We start from the raw sequence: 21,153 nt of genomic DNA, 5'->3' as shown, positions 1-21,153 counted from the left end.
CACACTGGTGCATTTTTGGTGCATGTCAATTCAAGTTGGTTTTTTATCAAACTGAGTATGTTTACCTTTTGCTAAGTGAGGCTTATATTCCTTCTCTCAGAAACTTAACATTGTTGTAAAATTTTCTAGGAATACACAGAAAACTAAGCTTGCTGCTGAGTACCAACCTGAATCATAAATACAGTATTATGCTTAAATGGGATATTCCTACTTACTATTCATAAAATAGAATGCTTAGGGAATAATGAACTTTAAAGTCAGTATTAATTTACTCATCAACAGACATCTATTGAGCATGATAGACTCTGTGCAAGGTACTGGGCATAAGATGGTGAACAAGACAGATGGAGTCTATATCTTAATGGAATTTAGATTCTAGTGGGAAAGAAAAAAACAAGTTGTTGTTCAGTCACTCAGTCACATCCAACTCCATGTAACCCCATGGACCATAGTGCACCAGGCTACCCTGTCCCTCACCATCTCCTTGAGTTTGCTCAAACTCATGTCCATTGAGTTGGTGATGCCATCCAACCATCTCATCTTCTGTCATCCCCTTCTCCTCCTGCCCTCAATCTTTCCCAGCGTCAGGGTCTTTTCTAGTGAGTCAGTTCTTCACATCAGGTGGCCAAAGTATTGGCGCTTCAGCTTCAGCATCAGTCCTTCCAATGAATATTCAGGGTTGATTTCCTTTAGGATTGACTGGTTTGATCTCCTTGCTGTCCAAGTAGGGGACAAAAAAATAAGTAGGGGACAAATTTAATTTGTAATAAGTGCTATGAAGGGAAAAAAGGAAGGGACTAAGGTGCAGAATAACAAGGTGCGGGGCGGAAATGGGCCATCTGAGGAAGTGATGTTGAAAGATGAGGAGAGCTGGCTTCAGAAGATGGTGGCACGAGCATCCCAGAAAGGGGAAACAGCCTCTGCAAGGTTTATATCATGGACCTGGCACTCACATGCAGTGTGGCTTTTGTCACGTAACCCTTCTCTGTGTCAATTTCCTCAACTGTGTTGATAATAAACCTATTTCTTATGGCTATGAGGGTTAAGTGAGCTAATACTTATAAAGTGCCTGGAGCTGAGCACATAATATGAGCTCAATAAATGTTAGCAGTTATGATTTCCTGAGCAACGAGAGAATCAGGTTAGGAATTGCACTGTGTTCCCCGTTACTTATGTGTGATTGCTCTGGCGACTAACTCGGGGGTGACTGATTTACTCGACACATTTACTCTAGAGCATGCCCTGATCTTGACACTGACTCTCCATCAGAAATTGACATAAAAGGCACCTGAGAATAATTAGAATTTTTTAAAAACTCCCAACAGGATCACAAAATCTCACCATTCCCTACGCATGCCATGCAGTCTTCTTTCAGGCCATTCTACCTTCCTACAGTGCTCTTCCCAGCCCCTCTGTCTGATAATTATCCATTGCTCCTTAGGGCCATTTCCTAGCTGCAGCTTTCTCCAACTGAGTAAATCTCATCTTCTGGTATCACTTTTTTGGCTTTCCTGGTGGTTCAGATGGTAAAGAATCTTCCTGCAGTGCAGGAGACACGGGTTTGACCTCTGGGTCAGAAAGATCCCCTGGAGAAGGGAATGGCAATCCACTTCAGTATTCTTGCCTGGAGAAGTCCATGGACAGAGGAGCCTGGAGGGCCACAGTCCATGGAGTCACAAAGAGTCTGACAGGACTCAGTGACTAATACTATATTTTCTGTTATACTGTAATCTTACTTGTACCTAGGACAGTGCCTGGGCCAAATGAATGAATAAATCCACACATACATTCACAAAATGTTTCTGAAAGTCTCACTTAGGACCGCAGACTTACCCTGGACTAGAATAAGTATCAGCCTGAGTTTATGTGCATAGACCTATTTATAGCATCTTGGTTACAAATTAATGGTAGTTGAAAAAGTAACAAATGTGGAGACCTAGTGTTCATTAAAGTTTAAATTCAAGTAAATATAAGTCCAGTAAATTTTCATATGAAATAAGAGGGCCTTTTATTATTCTTTGAGAAACTCAAACATTGAACAGACTAAACAAGTCCCTTTGACAATAAAAATTCTTTTAAATGTTTTAAAACTGCATTTGCTCTAGTAAATAAACTAGAGTAAATAAAACTCTAATGCATTTGCTTTTTTTAAAAAGTAAGCACTTCAAATACCTGCTCACAGAAGGTTCAATCCTAATAAGCAAAACATTCCCAAGTTAATTAATAACTTATAAATTTAGTAAGTTAAACATAAATATATCTCGAATTCTCTCAAAGAAAAACTTCAGCATTCTTAAAATTAGTGAAATTATCATACCTTTCCATTAAAAATCATATCTTACACTAATAGCTTATTTTAAAATGGAAAGCATAAGGCTACTATGGTGGGCGGAATAATGGTCCCCCAGAGCCAAGGAACGAGATTAAAGTTTACTGGAAAAGGCAAGGATTAAACATCCACCCCTGGAGCCTACGGACCTCCCTAGTGGCTCAGTTGGTAAAGCGTCTGCCTACAATATGGGAGACCTGAGTTCAATCCTTGGGTCGGGAAGATCTCCTGGAGAAGGAAATGGCAACCCAGTCCAGTACTCTTGCCTGGAAAATCCCATGGACAGAGAAGCCTGCTGGGCTACAGTCCATGGACTCGCAAAGAGTTGGACACAACTGAGCGACTTCACTTCCTGGAGCCTATAGAAGGGAACCTCGCCCTGCTGACACCTTGACCTTGGCCCAGAGAGACCTGTGTCAGCCTTCTGGCCTTCTAATGAATTTGTGTTGTCTTAAGCCACTGAGTTTGTGGTAACTTGTTACAGCCACACAGGAAGCTAAGACAGAGAACCTAGCCGACACTCCAGCTCTGCCCCTTCAGATAAATTCCCACTCATCCTTCTGCTCCATGTCCCCTGTCCCCCGCTGAGTGGGGAAGCTGTCTGCCATGAAAGGCACAGCCTAAGTCAGCACCCAGTCACTCTGGCCGCCCTGATACATGAACCTGCAAAGCTGGACCGGATGGCTCCACCTGTTGGGGGCAGGTGTGAAGCTGCTTCCTTCCCGCTCTACATGGGCTTCATTGAGGCTGACGCCAATCATGCTTCTGCCCAAGAAGCATCACAGAGACCCAGCATTTCAACTTCTCTCCAATAAGCCATGTTTATGAAGCAACAGCGTCCTGGGCACTGGAGCAGCCCATCAGAACTGTGAGCTCAGGGACTTCCCTGGTGACCACGGTTCCATCCGTGGTCAGGGAACTAGATGCTACAACTAAGAGTCTGTACACCACAACTGAAGAGCCCATGTATCACAACTGAGGCCTGGTGCAGCCAAATAAATAAATAAAATTTTAAATAAATATTCAGTTCAGTCATTCAGTCGTGTCTGACTCTTGGTGACCCATGGACTGCAGCACACCAGGCTTCCCTGTCCATCGCCCACTGCCAGAGCTTGCTCCTCATGTCCATTGAGTCAGAGATGCCATCCGACCATCTCATCCTCTGTCATTCCCTTCTCCTCCTGCCTTCAGTCTTTCCCAGCATCAGGGTCTTTTCCAATGAGCTTCAGTTTCAGCATCAGTCCTTCCAATGAGTGAAAAAGTTAGCTTAAAACTCAACATTCAGAAAACTAAGATCATGGTATCTGGTTCCATCACTTCATGGCAAATAGATGGGGAAACAGTGGAAACAGTGACAGACTTTATTTTTTGGGCTCCAAAATCACTGCAGATGGTGACTGCAGCCATGAAATTAAAAAGACACTTGCTCCTTAGAAGAAAAGCTATGACCAACCTAGACAGCATATTAAAAAGCAGAGACATTACTTTGTCAACAAAGGTCCATCTAGTCAAAGCTACGGTTTTTCCAGTAGTCATGTATGGATGTGAGAATTGGACTGTAAAGAAAGCTGAGCACCAAAGAATTGATGCTTTTGAACTGTGGTGTTGGAGAAGACTCTTGAGAGTCCCTTGGACTACAAGGAGATCCAACCAGTCCATCCTAAAGCAAACCAGTCCTGAATATTCATTGTAAGGTCTGATGCTGAAGCTGAAACTCTAATACTTTGGCCACCTGATGTGAAGAACTGACTTATTTGAAAAGACCCTAATGCTGGGAAAGATTGAAGGCAGGAGGAGAAGGGGATGACAGGGGATGAGATGGTTGGATGGCATCACCGACTCAATGGACACGAGTTTGAGTAAACTCTGGAAGTTGGCAATGGACAGGGAGGCCTGGCGTGCTGTGGTCCGTGGGGTTGCAAAGAGTCAGATACGACTGAGCGACTGAACTGAACTGAATGATTATTCAGGACTGATTTCCTTTAGGATTGACTGATTTGAAGAAAACCAAAAAACAATGGTCACATAAGTTTTAAATGAATAAGTAAATCTGTATAGATAGATTTTAAAGAACAAAATATTTTACGTATCTATTAATATATCTGGGAGAGGGGTTACTATCTATAGAGAGAGATGGAGAGAGAGAGACCAATACCTCCTATTGGTTCTATTCCTCTCAAGAACCCTAAAAAATACAAGCTCCTAGAAAGAGAACAAGGGCAAGGCAAGTCTAGAGGAAGGCTTCAGAGGGCAAGAGGGAAAACCCAGAGGAGAGCGGAATCTAGTGGGTACCAGAGGCAGTTAGCCAGCTACCACATCCTGAAAATCATATTTGGCAGATGCCAAAGAGCACAAGGAAATAGTCGTTCTTAACCCACAAAAGAGCATTTGAGTGACTCTCCTGTCTCTGTACTTTTAAAACTTGTATTCAACTGTTTTGATTTTACTTTGCAATTTTTTTCCTTAATTTCAAAATTACTCCATGGAGCCCCTACTTCCTTCAAAGAGGCAGCAAGTCCTAGAGATCAAGAGCAAAGAATGTGAAGTCAACTTCCCGGGTTCGAACCCCACGCTACCTCTTCCTGGCTGTACCGAACACTGTACTAAAACCTTGACCTGCCTAGTCCCCTTATCTGTAAAATGGGAATGATGACAGTACCCACATCATGGAGTTGCTGTGAGGAGTAATTGAGTTGATGCATTTTACATGGATTTTGTGTGGTTAGAGCAGAGCTTAACACAGAGGCTTACTTATAAACATTTGTTATTATTATTCACAAGCCCACTCTCCCTTTTATTTTGTTTTTTTGCATTATGTCTTCTAGGCAGGAAAACCATGTCGCCGTCACTGTCTCTAAAGAGAAGCACAATGACTAAATCAATGACCCCCTCAATTCTAGCCTTTGTTTATTATTTAAAACCAGTGGTCTCCAACCATCCCATCAGTAAATATTTTTTAAGCATAAACCAAAATACGTGTATTTATATATTTATGAAGTATTGGCAGGCACTATTATCTTTAATTAATATTTCAAAGCATAGTGCACACACAGAAGGAGATTCATTATTAGTAATAATGGACATAAATCCATATTTCAAATAGCTGTGACCATTATGAACTTTTGGGCCAATATTCAATTCAATTTCATTAGCTTATCATTGAGCTAATGTAGCCAGTGAAGAGCAATGTCAGTGCTCACACTCTCTTGTTCCTTGGCATCTGCAACAGTATCTTCACTCTGATGTTTCTTTGCAAGAAACTAGGAAACTTCTTAAAGCATTTGTCCATTTTGTGAGATTTTTCTTATTTCAAAGTAGATACTGTAATCCACAAATCCATTTAGTCGGGCAGTACACTGATCAACTTTGGGTTCCAGGGGCCTCCACTCCTCATTGGGACCAAAGTGCCTTGGGTGCTGAATGCTGTCTGATACGGATGGAAAGACCACTGTCAACCCAGGCATTAAACATCTTTAAGGCTTCTGTGCTAGTTGTTCTCTGCTTGACCCTGAAGATACATTCTCCGCTTCTCTGCCCAGCTCAGTGCCCTAGGAGACTGACCACAAAGGGCCCTACATCCCCCAGACTCTCTTGCCAGTTGGCATCTGGTTGGGTTTGCCCAGTAGGAGGTGCTGGCAGAGACCAGAGCAGAGAAAGAGTTCAGTGTCCTTCCTGCCTGCTCTCTCCTGGCTGGTCCCTGGCGGAAACTGTATCCCTCCTCCTCACAGTTCCAGCCATCCCTAGGCTTCTCTCCAAACCTGGGAGAAGTAATTGTCATTGTTGCTCATCTCTGGGGGCCTCAGCATCTTCTGTGTTCCCTTAATCCTGCCCACACCTGTCTGAGTAATTCCTTTGATGAAACAACACAAGATTATTCCCTGGCAGAAGATAATTGCTTGACGTCTCTTTAATAGAAAAATCAATAGTAGTTGTTGGCTTTTTTTCTTCCAGCATCTCACTTTGGAGACTACTGGTTTAAAGAACTGTTCTGATAATTGAGTCAAATCACTTTTCCTGAATAGTATGAAAGGAAGCCTGAGATTTCCATCACTCTTTGCTCATGCCAACAAGCACAAGCTGAGAAGAGGTGGACTCACAAATGAGTCCCGAATAGCCAGTCAGCAGAGCCGGCTTCTATTCAGGGCTCCATCACAGCTGGGCTAAACCTAGAAAGCTAAACCAGAGAAGTGGCTTTCTCTCTCTGACTCAGTTTCCTCATCTGTAATAGGAAGGAAGGTGGGTTGGTTTAGCTGTTTCTAGGTCCCTTCTATTTCATATAACCTTTTGTGATTTTAGGAAATCATTTATTAGTTCAGATGAAACTAGTTTATTTTGTCTTTTTATTTCTTGCTTCTTCAATGGTCTCTCCATCCCCTCTCCAGCTTCCACAACAGACATTTACACACCCTCCACCAGTTAGAATTTTTCTTGGATGAAAATCCTTTCAAATTTTATAAACTCCTAGGTAATAAGAAATGAGAAAGCCAAGATGCAGCATCAGTAATAAACTGAATCCTACTCTTGGCCAAATGCTTTCAAATGTATTATTCTTTTGAACTGTCATAGCAGCCCTGTTAGGGAGATACTAGTATTGAATATTATCCTCACTTCACAAGTGTGGAAACCGGGGAGGCTCATAGAAACTAGATGATGTGTCCAAAATCACATAGGCTGGAAACGGCTCATGAGAGCTGAGCTGGATGCATCCACCTTTTTTCAACTCCACATTCAGTACATGTTAGTAACTTACCATCAACCATAGTGGGAATATTTCCATCTCAGAAATCAGCAAGAACTACAAATCAGAACTTTTTTTTCTTATTTGGAGAGCTGATTCTTTTAAACATTTACTATCACACACTTTGGTCACACAGTTCCTAAACCACAGAGATAGGTTCTAAGCTCAAATCTGACCCTAAACCTGCTGTCCTTTTATGACTCTGCAGCTCCTTTTGCCACATAGTGCCTAGTACTATACCATGTGAAGAGTCTTTGTGAAATATTTCCTGCACCAGGTGCCCAGGGTCCCTCGGCTAAACTTTCATTAGCTTTGACATCCAAATGGTCTTTCAGAGGGAGACTTGCCAACAAGTAACTGAAAAACTTCTTGGCTTGTGCTCACAGCCTTGCCCCAGTAGACGAGAAAAGATTATACAGAGAGTACAGCCCTGTGTCCGTCCCCCTCCTATGTGTGAACACAGCTCCCTCCGCCCCTCTCCCGGTCAGCATCTGCCCCTCTTTCTAGTCAGGCATTTCACAGCTCTGAAGTGCTTTGACATGAAAGTGATTTTCAAACTATAACTGATTACGATATTACGCTAGTTTCTGGTGTACAGCAAAGGGATTCAGTTATATATAAATATTTATGTGTTATTTTTCAGATTCTTTTCCATTATAGATAATTAAAACATATTGAATATATAGTTCCCTGTGCTATACAGTAAATCTTTATTGTTATCTATTTTATATATAGGGATGTGTATCTGTTAATCACATGCTCCTAATTTATCCTTCCCCCTTGCTTCCCCTTTGATAACCATAAGCTTATTTTCTATGTCTGTGTTTCTGTTTTACAAGTAAATTCAGTTGTATTGTTAGTAAGTGATATCATATGATATTTGTCATTCTCTGTCTGACATACATCACTTAGCGTGATCATCTCTAGGCCCACTCATGTTGTTGCAAATGGCAATATTTCATTCCTTTGTGTGGTTTTTGTTGTTGTTTAGTCGTGTCCAACTCCAGTATTCTTGCCTGGGAAATCCCATGGACCAAGGAGGCTGACAGGCTACAATCTATGCTGACAGGTCACAAAGAGTCAGACACAACTTAGTGACTAAACAGCAAAACAGTGTCACATAAGGTTAAAGTATACAACATAATGATTTGGTACATGGGATGTTATGATTTTTTGTAACACCTTATGGAAAAATATTAACAAATTTTTTGGCCAACCCAATATATTGTTACATGATACCACAATTAGGTTAGTTAATACCCTCATCAAAAAAAGTTGGCTTAAACATCATCATGAAAAAGTTAAATCTCAACATTCAGAAAACTAAGATCATGGCATCCGGTCCCATCATTTCATGGCAAATAGATGGGGAAACAATGGAAACAGTGACAGACTTTATTTTGGGGGCTCCAAAATTACTGCAGATGGTGACTGCAGCCATGAAATTAAAAGATGCTTGCTCTTTGGAAGAAAAGCTATGACCTAGACAGCATATCAAAAAGCAGAAACATTACTCCATCAACAAAGTTCTGTCTAGTCAAAGCTATGGTTTTTCCAGTAGTCACATATGGATGTGAGAGTTGGACTATAAATAAAGCCGAGTGCTGAAGAATTGATGCTTTTGAACTGTGGCACTGGAGAAAACTTTTGAGAGTCCCTTAGACTGCAAGGAGATCCAACCAGTCAGTCCTAAAGGAAATCAGTCCTGAATATATATTGAAAGGACTGATGCTGAAACTGAAGCTCCAATACTTTGGCCACCTGATGCGAAGAACTGACTCATTAGAAAAGACCCTGGAGCTGGGAAAGATTGAAGGCAGGAGGAGAAGGGGATGACAGAGGATGAGATGGTTGGATGGCATCAGTCTCTCAATGGGCATGAGTTTGAGTAAGTTCTGGGAGCTGGTGATGGACAGGGAAGCCTGGCATGCTGTGGTCCACGGGGTCGCAAAGAGTCGGACACAACTGAGTGACTGAACTGAACACCTTCATCACCTGATGTGATTACCATTTTAGATGTCTGTGGTAAAAACATTTAAGATTTACTCTCTGAGCAACTTTCAAGTATCTAATACATTGTTAATTCAGGCTATACCCCAAAATTTATTCATCTTACAACTGAAGGTCTGTATCATTTACCCAAGAGTTCTCCATTTCTTCCAGCTCCCAGCTCCTGTCTATTTCTGTGAGTTTGGCTGTTTTAGATTCCAATATCAGTGAGATTATGTAGCATTTGTCTTTCTCTGTCTACTTATTTTACTTAGCATAATGTTAATGTGCTCAGGGTCCATGCATGTTGTCACCGATGGCAAGATTTTATTTTTGCTTTCATGGCTGAATAATATTCCATTACATATTTTTAATATGGGATATTAAAATGTATTTTTATATAATGTATATATTTATCTATATTATTTTGTTTTTGAGTCTCTGTGTTGTATCCAACTTTGTGACCCCATGGACTGCAGCACGCCAGGCTTCCCTATCCTTCACCATCTCCCAGAGCTTGCTCAAACTTGTGTCCATTGAATTGGTGATGCCATCCAACCATCTCATCCTCTGTCATCCCCTTCTCCTCCTGCCTTCAGTCTTCCCCGCCATCAGGGTATTTTCCCATGAGTCAGCTCTTTGCATCAGGTGGCCAAAGTATTGGAGCTTCAGCTTATATATTATATATAATATAACATATATATGCAAATATTTATATATCACATATTCTTTATCCATTCATCTGCCAATGGACACTTAGTTTGCTTCCCTGTCTTGCCTATTGTGAACAACAAAGCTGCAATGACGTCCCAGGACTTGAGATAAAACTCAGTGCAAAGGACAAATGGCACTGAGTATTCTGACCTTGTAAATTCAACAGCTGGAGCCAGCCACCACCCCGAAGGGCTTATGGAGAGGTCAGAATCAACTGAATTCCCTCCACCCTCTGAGTCAGTGTAACAGGAAGAGTGAAGAGACTTGGAGAACAGTGTTCACAGGAAGAGCCTATATCCTCCCCGACTCCCCCACCGGGACTCCAGGAGAATTCATTCATAAAGTCCAGGAGTTCCAATGATCTAGAAGACCAGCATTTCATTCCCTACTTGTAACTGTTAACTGGGGTAGGGGAGGAGAGACTTGGAGAGGACACTGGCTTGGGAGAGAGAGGGGTAGCAAGGCATCTGGCTACGCCCCTAGAGGCACACACAGGCGTGCACATTTCCCCAGGGTGGAGTGGACACTAAGAAGGTGACTGGGCTTGAGCCATCTTCTCTGCACCTCATTAAAAGAGGATTCCCCTATATATTCAGTTCAGTTCAGTTCAGTCACTCAGTCGTGTCCAACTCTTTGCAACCCCAAGAATCGCAGCACGCCAGGCCTCCCTGTCCATCACCAACTCCCGGAGTTCACTCAAACTCATATCCATCGAGTCAAAGATGCCATCCAGCCATCTCATCCTCTGTCTTCCCCTTCTCCTCCTGCCCCCAATGCCTCCCAGCATCAGAGTCTTTTCCAAAGAGTCAACTCTTCGCATGAGGCCAAAGTACTGGAGTTTCAGCTTTAGCATCATTCCTTCCAAAGAACACCCAGGACTGATCTCCTGTAGAATGGACTGGTTGGATCTCCTTGCAGTCCAAGGGGCTCTTAGGAGTCTTCTCCAATACCACAGTTCAAAAGCATCAATTCTATGGCGCTCAGCTTTCTTCACAGTCCAACTCTCACATCCATACACGACCACTGGAAAAACCATAGCCTTGACTAGACGGACCTTTGTTGGCAAAGTAATGTCTCTGCTTTTTAATATGCTGTCTAGGTTTTAAGTTAACCTTAAAAAAGCATTCCAGTATATAGTAGGTACAAACACACAGTGTTTGATTCCATTTATATGAGGGACCTAGAATAATGAGGGACAGGGAGGCCTGGCATTCTGCAGTCCATGGGGTCCCAAAGAGTCAGACACATCTTAGCGATGGAACAACAATGACAAAGAATAGTCAAATTCATAGAGTCAGATCCCATCCTCTTTGCCAAAAAAAAATTCACAGTCAGAAAACACATTGGTAGATGCCAGGGGCTGAGGGGTGGAGGGTGGGAAAGAGGAATGGGGACTTAGAGTTGAATGGGGACAGAGTTTCAGTTTAGGAAGGTGAAAAACTCCAGAGATGTATAATGGTGAGAGTCGCACAATGTGAATGTCCTGAGTGCCACTGAACTGTACAGTTAAACATGGTCAAAATAGTATGTTTTATATTATGCGACTTCTACCACAATAAAAAAAAAACACATTTTAAAAGGGGTGTCCCCCAGGTCAGTGACCCCAGCAGCCATGGAAGAGGCAGGAACTAAAGTAGGGTCAGGGGAAGAGGTTGCAACTGGAGGCAGGTCTCCGAGCTGGGGAGTGTGTTGGGGAGGGAGAGATTCCCAAAGGGCCTGCAAAGGACCGGCCCTCACACAACATGGAAGACCCAGCCTTGAGCACCCGCCCCCGCCCCCCGCCCCGAGAGAGAACCGACTACCAAGCAGCTGGAGAGACAGCAAAAGCCTGTGTAGAGAGGACAGAAACCTCACGCTGGACTGCCAAGTAAGGCAAATGTCACCCTGATGCCACCCTCCTACAGCCCACCCACACCTAAGCTCCGGGAGGAGAGACAGCCACAGGGAAACCAGCAGGGACTGCAGTCACCACTGCACTGGCCAGGAGGGGAGGAGAGCTACAGCCGGAATCGGAGAGAGACGTTATAAAATAAACCAGGCTGAAGCCCAGTTCTGGAGTGAAACTGCCAATAACCAGCGGGAAATGAAAAACTGCATAATTTGGCCCGAAGGTCATCAAGGAAGCTGTTCCCATGGAGCTTCGGAAAGACCCATATAACAACGGTTGGGAGCCAATACTGAAACAATATGTATTTTCATTTTGATGCCCCAAACTGACACTTCCCACTAAGCTCCTTCCAATTTATTTAACATTATTACTGTGTGTCTGGTACTAGATCTATGATAAATTGGGAGATTGGGATTGACATATACACACTTACTATGTATAAAGTGGATAACTAATGAGACCCTCGCCCGAGGGGGAAAATAAAGACAGCTAGAGTTATCATATTTGAGGAGCTCACATATTTATGGAAGAGAGCCAGGTATATAAACCGATAATTTTAATACTCTACAACCAGGTTTATATGAGGTTCAGCAGAGACACAAGAATATTTATACCCAATAGACTTTTCTATGTTTCAGTTTCCTCATCTATAAAACAGGAATAATAACAGCATCTACTTATAGGATTGCTGGTTGGATAAAGAGAGCTGTTTTATGTAGAAAAGTACCTGGCACGGAGTAAGCTGAACACTTTTGCTAGTATTCAATATTTCTAGCCGTGGTTATTTTTGCTACTTGTATATTGAATTAGCAAGGCACTGTTCTAAGCATATGAAATGGTTGATTATCTCAACAATTCTATGGAATAGGCACTACTTATTAGCCCCCCTTTATAGACAGAACTGAAGTACAGGAGGATGAGCAGCTTGGCCAGGGACACACAGTGGAACTGGCATTCAAACCTGGGTTGTCTAAATCCAGAGCGCACACTCACTTCGCTGGGCACTTCCGGGAACGCAGAGGCGAAAGCCCTTTTTTTCCAAAACAGCAACCGATAAAATATAAGTCCTAAAATAACTTGCAACAAAAAAAGAAGTCTGGCTCTGGACTCTTTGAAAACACTCGCACACATTTTTCGATCCAATTTTAAATGTGAAAAGGCAGACATCATGGTGGAGTCCTGGATGTGCAGACATGAATTCACTGGGTGGTGTGGCCGGGGTCCCTCCTGGTGCCCCTGCCATCAATCCCACCTCTGGCTCTGCTTGGCGAAGCGGCGTCCTGCCCCTCGGCCTGCTTCGACTTGAGTGCCGTTCCATCCAAAGGGGAATTCAGGTCCTTGAAGTGTAGCCTGGACGAGCTATGTTGCTCCCAGTGTTTATGTAACCATCCCAGCTCCAAGACAAGAGATGCCAGTACTGGGTAATGACAGGCTTGTAGGCCTGTCACTGGGGAGAGAAAACATGGATAAGAGCTCCATCTGCCTGTGGAGTCCAAACTTGTCTGAAAGCCCAAGAAAGCACCATGAAAAGGAATCAACAGGCCAAATCCCCTAGCACCCCCATTCAAAACATCCTTTTTTTATTAAATAGACAGAATTTGGCCTCCCCCAAACTGAGCATGATTATGAAGTTGTAAATGACATCATCTCATCTGGATAGCATTTTATTAAAATGGAGAGGCTCCTATAAAGTTCCCAGCCACAAAACCCACCCCTCCAACATGTTCTTTAATCAAGAACAGTAAAAAAGAAGAGTTCAACTTAAGAAGTAATTTTTTAAAAGAAGTTCATTAACCCATGCTATGCATCAGGATTCCAGATACCAAAACCTTGCTTCTCTTTTACACTCTAAATGATGGGCTCATGTCTGCTGTTCCCATGGGGGGTTTGGTGGTCCCAGCTATCAATTCTAGGGCCTTTCATCAATCCTAAAATTAACATTCTTTCCATTTTTTATGTCTTTGAATTCAGGCTGCATCTTAACAATCCATGGCATCTTAGATATAATGAAACACAGACATGATTGAAACACATGTAGCCCATCAATTCCACTGTTAAATTCCTCCCTGGTCAGCCCCTCCTCTCCTCTTCTAGTGCCTTCCCCCAACTAGAGCCCTCAGCATCGCTTGCCTGGAAGTTTACAAGAGATGCTTAACCTGTCTCCCCATCTCTAGCCTGAACCCCTCCAACATACCCACTTTGCTGCCTGAGAGGTCTTTCTAGAACACATTATTTACTCCCACCACTTCCCTGTTTATGATCATTCAATAGATAATCATTGAATCTGGATAATATGTCAATGAAGATTCTTTTTGCTATTTTTTCTAATTTTGGGAAGGTGTCTTAGTCTCAGGCTGCCACAAAAAAATAAAACAGACTGGGGCCTTTAACAACAAAAATTTATTTTTTCACAGTTCCAGAGGCTGGAGGGTCCCAGATCAAGGTCGAGCAGGGTCCAGTTTCTGATAAGAACTCTCTTAGAACTGCAGACATCCATTTTCTTGCTGTTGCCTCACATGATGGACAGCTGACCTCATTTAATCTTAATTTCCTTCTAAAGACCCTATCTCCAAATACAGTCACGTTGGGAGTTACAGCTTCAACATGTGAATTTTAGGAGGGAACACAATTCAGTCCATAGGAGTATATTTGAAAGCATACATAATAAAATGTATAATACATCAATGAGGATGCCACAAGCTATTACAATGGCTACCTCAGGGTGGGCGGGGGGGAGTGGGGACTGAATTGGATGGACCCAGAAGAGAGTAGTGAAAGAGAACTTTCACTCTTTAACTGTAAAATTATTCTTGCTTGTTCCAAAGTATGGCAAGAGTTACTTTTGTCATTTTTATAATAATTTTTCAAATTATTCTGAAGCTTCCCATTAACACTAATCTAACACTCAAGCTCAGTGTCATGGCAGCAGGGCTGGTGATGGTGTAATCCATGCATCCCCAAAAGCCACATTCAGAGACATACATACCTTCTGCCCCAGTTCAGTTCAGTTCAGTCGCTCAGTCGTGTCTGACTCTTTGCGACCCCATGAATCACAGCACGCCAGGCCTCCCTGTCCATCACCAACTCCAGGAGTTCACTCAGACTCACGTCCATCGAGTCAGTGATGCCATCCAGCCATCTCATTCTCTGTTGTCCCCTTCTCCTCCTGCTCCCAATCCCTCCCAGCATCAGAGTCTTTTCCAATGAGTCAACTCTTCACGTCAGGTGGTCAAAGTACTGGAGTTTCAGCTTCAGCATCATTCCTTCCAAAGAAATCCCAGGGCTGATCTCCTTCAGAATGGACTGGTTGCCCCAGGTCCTCAAAATTACAGGCAGCTCCCTAAACTAGCCATCTCTTTCATGCCTCTGTTGTGAATTCTTCCCACTGTCTGGAATGCCCTTCCCTGTTCCGTAAACTCCAACTCTCCCTACAAGACCCAGCGCCAATATGACCTCTTCTATAAAGACTTCTTTGAGCATCTCCTCCCAATTCCTAAGGCACTATGTCCATGGTCCCATCACCGCCCTGATCTCACTGTATTGTAATTATCTGTTGGCAGAGCTGTCCCTCCCAATAAGCTAAATCTTTGAAAATCTGTATTATTATTCATTCATTTCTGTATCCACCATGCATAGTTCAGTGGCTGCCAAATCATAGTAGTTTATTACATGTATGCAGTATAATTAACTAACGAAATAGATTTTTCTGTTCATACCCAACTGTGTTTGGTAAATTTAATTCTGAGCACAATCCAGCTGACCTGAAGTGGAAGTGGGTAAACTTCTGGAGGAGGCAGTTTTAAGACTAACAAAAAGTCTGCTTTCACATCATATGGAGCTAGTGAATCTATAGTCAGTTTGTCCAAAAAAGAAAAAAATTTCTAAGGCACTTGTTCCTTATAATCTCTTGGGACATATTTTTATTTTTTTAACATTTTATTTTATACTGAAGCATAGCCAATTAACAATGTTGTGATAGTTTCAGGTGGATAGCAAAGGGACTCAGCCATACATATACATGCATCCCTTCTCCTTCTGGGAGCTTATTTTTAAAAGAAAACAGATTTTCAGTCCTCACTCTGACCAACTAAATGAGAATCCCCAAGTCTGTAAAAGCTTAAAACACCCTGGAAATGCTGATGAAGTTGGTCCGAGGATAGGTGCTTTGAGACTTCCATTTTAGGGGAAAACAGGAAAAAGACTGGGGTAAAGTCACTCACAACACTGCGATGTCAAGCAGCTGTTTCTTCTTATATTTACAGTAAACGGCGGATTAACTTTAATTCATCTCATTTGCTTTGGAAACTTGCTGCATCCCTCTCACGGGTGAATTAGATATTAGAAACAGGTGCATTGACATCCTTTATCTGTACTATAAAGGTGTGAGGCAAAACCAAAGATGTTTTCGAAGGCTGTGCTAGAGAGAACTCACTAAAGAAAGGGCCGAGATAAGCCAAGGCAGCACGCCAAACGTCCTGCTTTATTATAGGCTCCAGATGAAGAGCAAACCGCTCAGCTTGGCAGCCTGTGCTGCGCTGGACATTTTCTCTCTGCTGCTCCAGTTTCACTCTCCTCTCCCCTCCATCCTCTTTGTCACCTAAAAGGCTGGCCTGTGTGAACTGCATCTGTGGGTTTCTCACCTGTGGCTTCTGGTTAGATCCAGCCAATGGAAGGAAGACAAAGAGCTCTGGAGGGTGAGGGAGGGTGGAAGGCAGATTACTTATTCCTGCCAGCACCTCCCTGCTGTAATTAGGGACCACAATCCTAGAGGTGAAAAGCAACACAAATTTCTCATTTTGCAGTTCTGTAGGTCAGAAGTCTAGAATGGGTTGCCAGCACTGGTTCCTTCTGAAGGTTCTCAGGGAGAATCCATGTCTTTGCCTTTTCCAGTTTCTAGAGGCTGCTTGCTTTCCTAGGCTGTTGGCCCCACATCACTCTGACCGCTGCTTCCACCATCACATCTCTTTTTCTGTCTCTGACTATCCACCCTCCCTCCTAAGGAATGCTTGGTCCCAGTCACCACTATCTTTTGTACAGACAATCCCAACAGCATTCTTTCCTTCATATTTATTTTTATTTATTTATTTGTTTGGCTGTGCTGGGTCTTGTTGTGGCACATGGAATCTTCTAGTTATGGTCTGTGAGATCTAGATTCGAAAGGTTGTTGCTGAGCCATGAAAAGACATGGGGATTCTTGGCCTCCAGAGGAGAAGAATTCAAGCCAGGGCCAGAGACAAGGCTTGATCGCTCAGAGCTTTTGTGTAATAAAGTTTTATTAAAGTATAAAGGAGATAGAGAAAGCTTCTGACATAGGCGTCAGAAGGGGGCAGAAAGAGTACCCCCCTGCTGGTTTTTTAGCTGGATGTTATATAGTCATTAGCAGTCCGTTAATGAAAGAAAGGAATGTCTTAAAACTCAGAATGGCACCAGGCCCCTCATCCATAAGATGTATTTTGGGATAATCTTGGCACCAGATGAGTCATCCTGGGCCAAAAAATGATTGACTTGAATCTTGTAGAAGGGCAGATAACCATACAAATAGTTTCATTTACATAGATTAGGGGAACAATGTCTGAGTATAACATAATGGTTTGTCAAGTTGGTTCCGCCTAATGGCTCCTTTTAAATTTGTATAGAGCAGGGGAAAAAAAAATATCACTGGTTTGTTTCCTCCTGCCACTTAAGAGAGAGAGAAAAAATGTCTGACACTTGCAGCGTATTTCCTCTGTTTGGAGACTCCTGGCCTTCCTACCTGTTACCCTTTCAGTTTCCTAACCAGGGTTCGAACCTGGGCCCTCTGTATTGGGGGTGCTGAATCTTAGCCACTAGACTACCAGGGAAGGCCCCTCAACAGCATTCCCATTCTGTCTACTTCATTCTCCACACAGCAGCAAATCGGATAATGTCACTTGTCTATTTAGGACCCTTTGGTGGGTTCCTATTACACTTAGAATAAAACTGAATTTCTTACCAAGGGCTGGTAAGGCCCTCCATAACCTGTCCTGACCATCTTTCCGGCCTCATCTTAGCCACACACACTCTCTTTCAAACCCTTGAACTTGTCAAGTTCTTTCCCCACCCACTCACCAAAACCTTTGTATTATTTCTTCTTTCCAGGCTCTTTCCTATCATCAGGGCTTGAATGTCACCTGGTCAAAGAAGTCTTCCTTTCCTTCCCATGCAAAGTAAGATCTGAGCTTCCTTCCCCATCCCAACCCATTATTCTATATTGCAACCCTTCCACTATTTCCTTGGTGGTGCCTATTACAATTTGTAATGATTCCACTTGCTTGTTTTTTAATGTATTCTCTGCTAGATTGTAAATCCATGAGCACAAGGATTCTGTCTTACCTAATAGTGTATCCCTGCCACTTTTGAGTGTGACAAAGTGAAAGTGATAGTTGTTCAGTCTATGTCGTATTTGTTGTATGTGGTATGCAGCCATTTGTTAGACTCTTATAAACAATGGCTAATAAAGTCAAAATTGTAGATTTTATTGCTGTGTGAACCAGTTTCCTTTACTTGTTTTCAAAGGCTCAAACCTGACCAGCTGTTGGCATCATTGTATCTCCAGCCCTACGATAATGTTGCAGGTAATACAGTAAATACAAATCCTTACCATTACTATTCAATACACTCAGTTCAACAGCTACTTACAAGCACTACACACTGTGTATCTTACAAGGAGCAGAGGTGTCATCATCCACTTGTAACGAAAAGTAGCGTTATTTTACTTACACAAATAAATAATAGCAGGAATTAGTTTTGATGCATATTAAAGGACAGAAATGGTATGGACCTAACAGAAGCAGAAGATATTAAGATGAGGTGGCAAGAATACACAGAAGAACTGTACAAAAAAGATCTTCACGACCCAGATAATCATGATGGTGTGATCACTGACCTAGAGCCAGACATCCTGGAATGTGAAGTCAAGGGGGACTTAGAAAGCAACACTATGAACAAAGCTAGTGGAGGTGATGGAATTCCAGTTGAGCTATTTCAAATCCTGAAAGATGATGCTGTGAAAGTGTTGCACTCAATATGCCAGCAAATTTGGAAAACTCAGCAGTGGCCATAGGACTGGAAAAGGTCAGTTTTCATTCCAATCCCAAAGAAAGGCAATGTCAAAGAATGCTCAAACTACCACACAATTGCACTCATCTCACACGCTAGTAAAGTAATGCTCAAAATTCTCCAAGTCAGGCTTCAGCAATATGTGAACTGTGAACTTCCAGATGTTCAAGCTGGTTTTAGAAAAGGCAGAGGAACCAGAGATCAAATTGCCAACATCCACTGGATCATTGAAAAAGCAAGAGAGTTCCAGAAAAATATCTATTTCTGCTTTATTGACTACGCCAAAGCCTTTGACTGTGTGGATCACAATAAACTGTGGGAAATTCTGAAAGAGATGGCAATACCAGACCACCTGACCTGCCTCTTGAGAAACCTATATGCAGGTCAGGAAGCAACAGTTAGAACTGGACATGGAACAACAGACTGGTTCCAAATAAGAAAAGGAGTACGTCAAGGCTGTATATTGTCACCCTGCTTATTTAACTTATATGCAGAATACATCATGAGAAACGATGGGCTGGAAGAAGCACAAGCTGGAATCAAGATTGCCGGGAGAAATATCAATAACCTCAGATATGCAGATGACACCACCCTTATCACAGAAAGTGAAGAGGAACTAAAAAGCCTCTTGATGAAAGTGAAAGAGCAGAGTGAAAAAGTTGGCTTAAAACTCAACATTCAGAAAACTAAGATCATGGTATATGGTCCCATCACTTCATGGGAAATAGATAGGGAAACAATGGAAACAGTGTCAGACTTTATTTTGGGGGACTCCAAAATCACTGCAGATGGTGATTGCAGCCATGAAATTAAAAGACGCTTACTCCTTAGAAGGAAAGTTATGACCAACCTAGATAGCATATTGAAAAGCAGAAACATTACTTTGCCAACAAAGGTCTGTCTAGTCAAGGCCATGGTTTTTCCAGTGGTCATGAGTTGGACTGTGAAGAAAGCTGAGTGCCGAAGAATTGATGCTTTTGAACTGTGGTGTTGGAGAAGACTCTTGAGAGATCCAACCAGTCCATTCTAAAGGAGATCAGTCCTGGGTGTTCATTGGAAGGACTGATGCTGAAACTGAAACTCAAACTCCAATACTTTGGCCACCTGATGCAAAGAATTGACTCATTGGAAAAGACCCTGATGCTGGGAAGGATTAGGGGCAGGAGGAGAAGGGGACAACAGAGGATGAGATGGCTGAATGGCATCACCGACTCAATGGACGTGAGTTTGGGTAGACCCAGGGAGTTAGTGATGGACAGGGAGGCCTGGCGTGCTGCGATTCATGGGGTCGCAAAGAGTCGGACACGACTGAGAGACTGAACTGAACTAAACTGAGAGGCCAGAAACCATGACAAATTTATGTACATCATCTCATTTAATTGTCAAAACAGCCCTAAACAGTATAGAATACCAAGAACATAGGTTCTGGAATCATATTTATTTGGGTTCAAATGCCAGTCCTGCTTCTCTTGTTGGTTAGTCGCCAAGTCGTGTCTGACTCTTTGTGATCCCATGGACTGTAGCCCGCCAGGCTCCTCTGTCTATGGGATTTCTCAGGCAAGAATACTGGAGTGGGTTGCTGTTTCCTTCTCCAGGGAATCTTCCCAACCCAGGGATCAAACCTGCGTCTCCTGCATCTGCAGGCAGACTCTTTACCCCTGAGCCACCAGGAAAGCCTTCTGCTACTCTTACAAAGTTCCTTAACTTCTCTGTGCTTCCATTTTTTCATGGGTAAAGTGGGGGTAATAGTAGTAACCATATTTTATTAGGGTCATTGAGAGGATTAAGTGAGATCATGTATGTGATGTGCATGGCACATAGAAAGCATTGCATAGATACCATCTGCTGCTGCTTCTTAACTTGTCCTTCTGGGGGGCAGTGTATGTCCTATAGCATCACAGGATGCACCCATCACAGAGGGAGTTAGCCAGGCTGAGCTCCTACCCTTCAGAAGCACACCATCCGAGACAGCTGTGAACACACAGAATTCAGAAGCAGAGAGCAAACACGTTCCTCCAAATGGCTGTGTTCATTTTATGGGCCAAGCCCAGTAAACCCATGTTCTCATTTCCTTTTCCACCAAAATAGCTATCTCTGCTCCCTGAAGAGGCCTTGGATTATTATAGTTCCTTAAATGCCCTGAAATCCTCAAGAGAGAAGGAATGTTTTTCTAAAGCAGGCAGAGCTTGGAGCTAGAAGACAAAAGGTTAAATTCTCTTAAGCTACAACAATGTAACTCATTTCCTGTTTTTCTCAACTGTCTAGACACAGATCTCATAAGCATTAGCCATGAATCCCACCATCAGGTTAAAAATAGAAGGTTTAAATATGAAATGCTGTGGTGGGGGAAAGATTGTAGGTTTCTACCTTCATCCACAAAATGACTACTTTGAAACGGGATGTTTCATCTTTGCTGTT

General features: G+C 42.7%; 1 long non-coding RNA gene across 1 annotated transcript; it reads right to left on the bottom strand.

The window, feature by feature from the left end:
• Positions 1–12,158: 12,158 nt before the first annotated feature.
• LOC147359580 (uncharacterized) lies at positions 12,159–15,442 on the bottom strand. Its single transcript, XR_015140924.1, has 2 exons — positions 14,645–15,442; positions 12,159–13,105 (listed from the first exon to the last, which is right to left on the bottom strand). It is a non-coding gene; the product is annotated as an uncharacterized LOC147359580 (long non-coding RNA).
• Between the last annotated feature and the right edge of the window lie 5,711 nt (positions 15,443–21,153).

This window comes from Bos grunniens, chromosome 14, assembly GCF_055505025.1.
Source record: "Bos grunniens cultivar Pamir isolate PY7600 chromosome 14, Bosgru_T2T1.0, whole genome shotgun sequence".
NCBI classification, from domain to species: Eukaryota; Metazoa; Chordata; class Mammalia; order Artiodactyla; family Bovidae; genus Bos; species Bos grunniens.
Note: the sequence above shows the minus strand (reverse complement) of the source record. Positions and strands in the feature narration are given on the sequence as shown.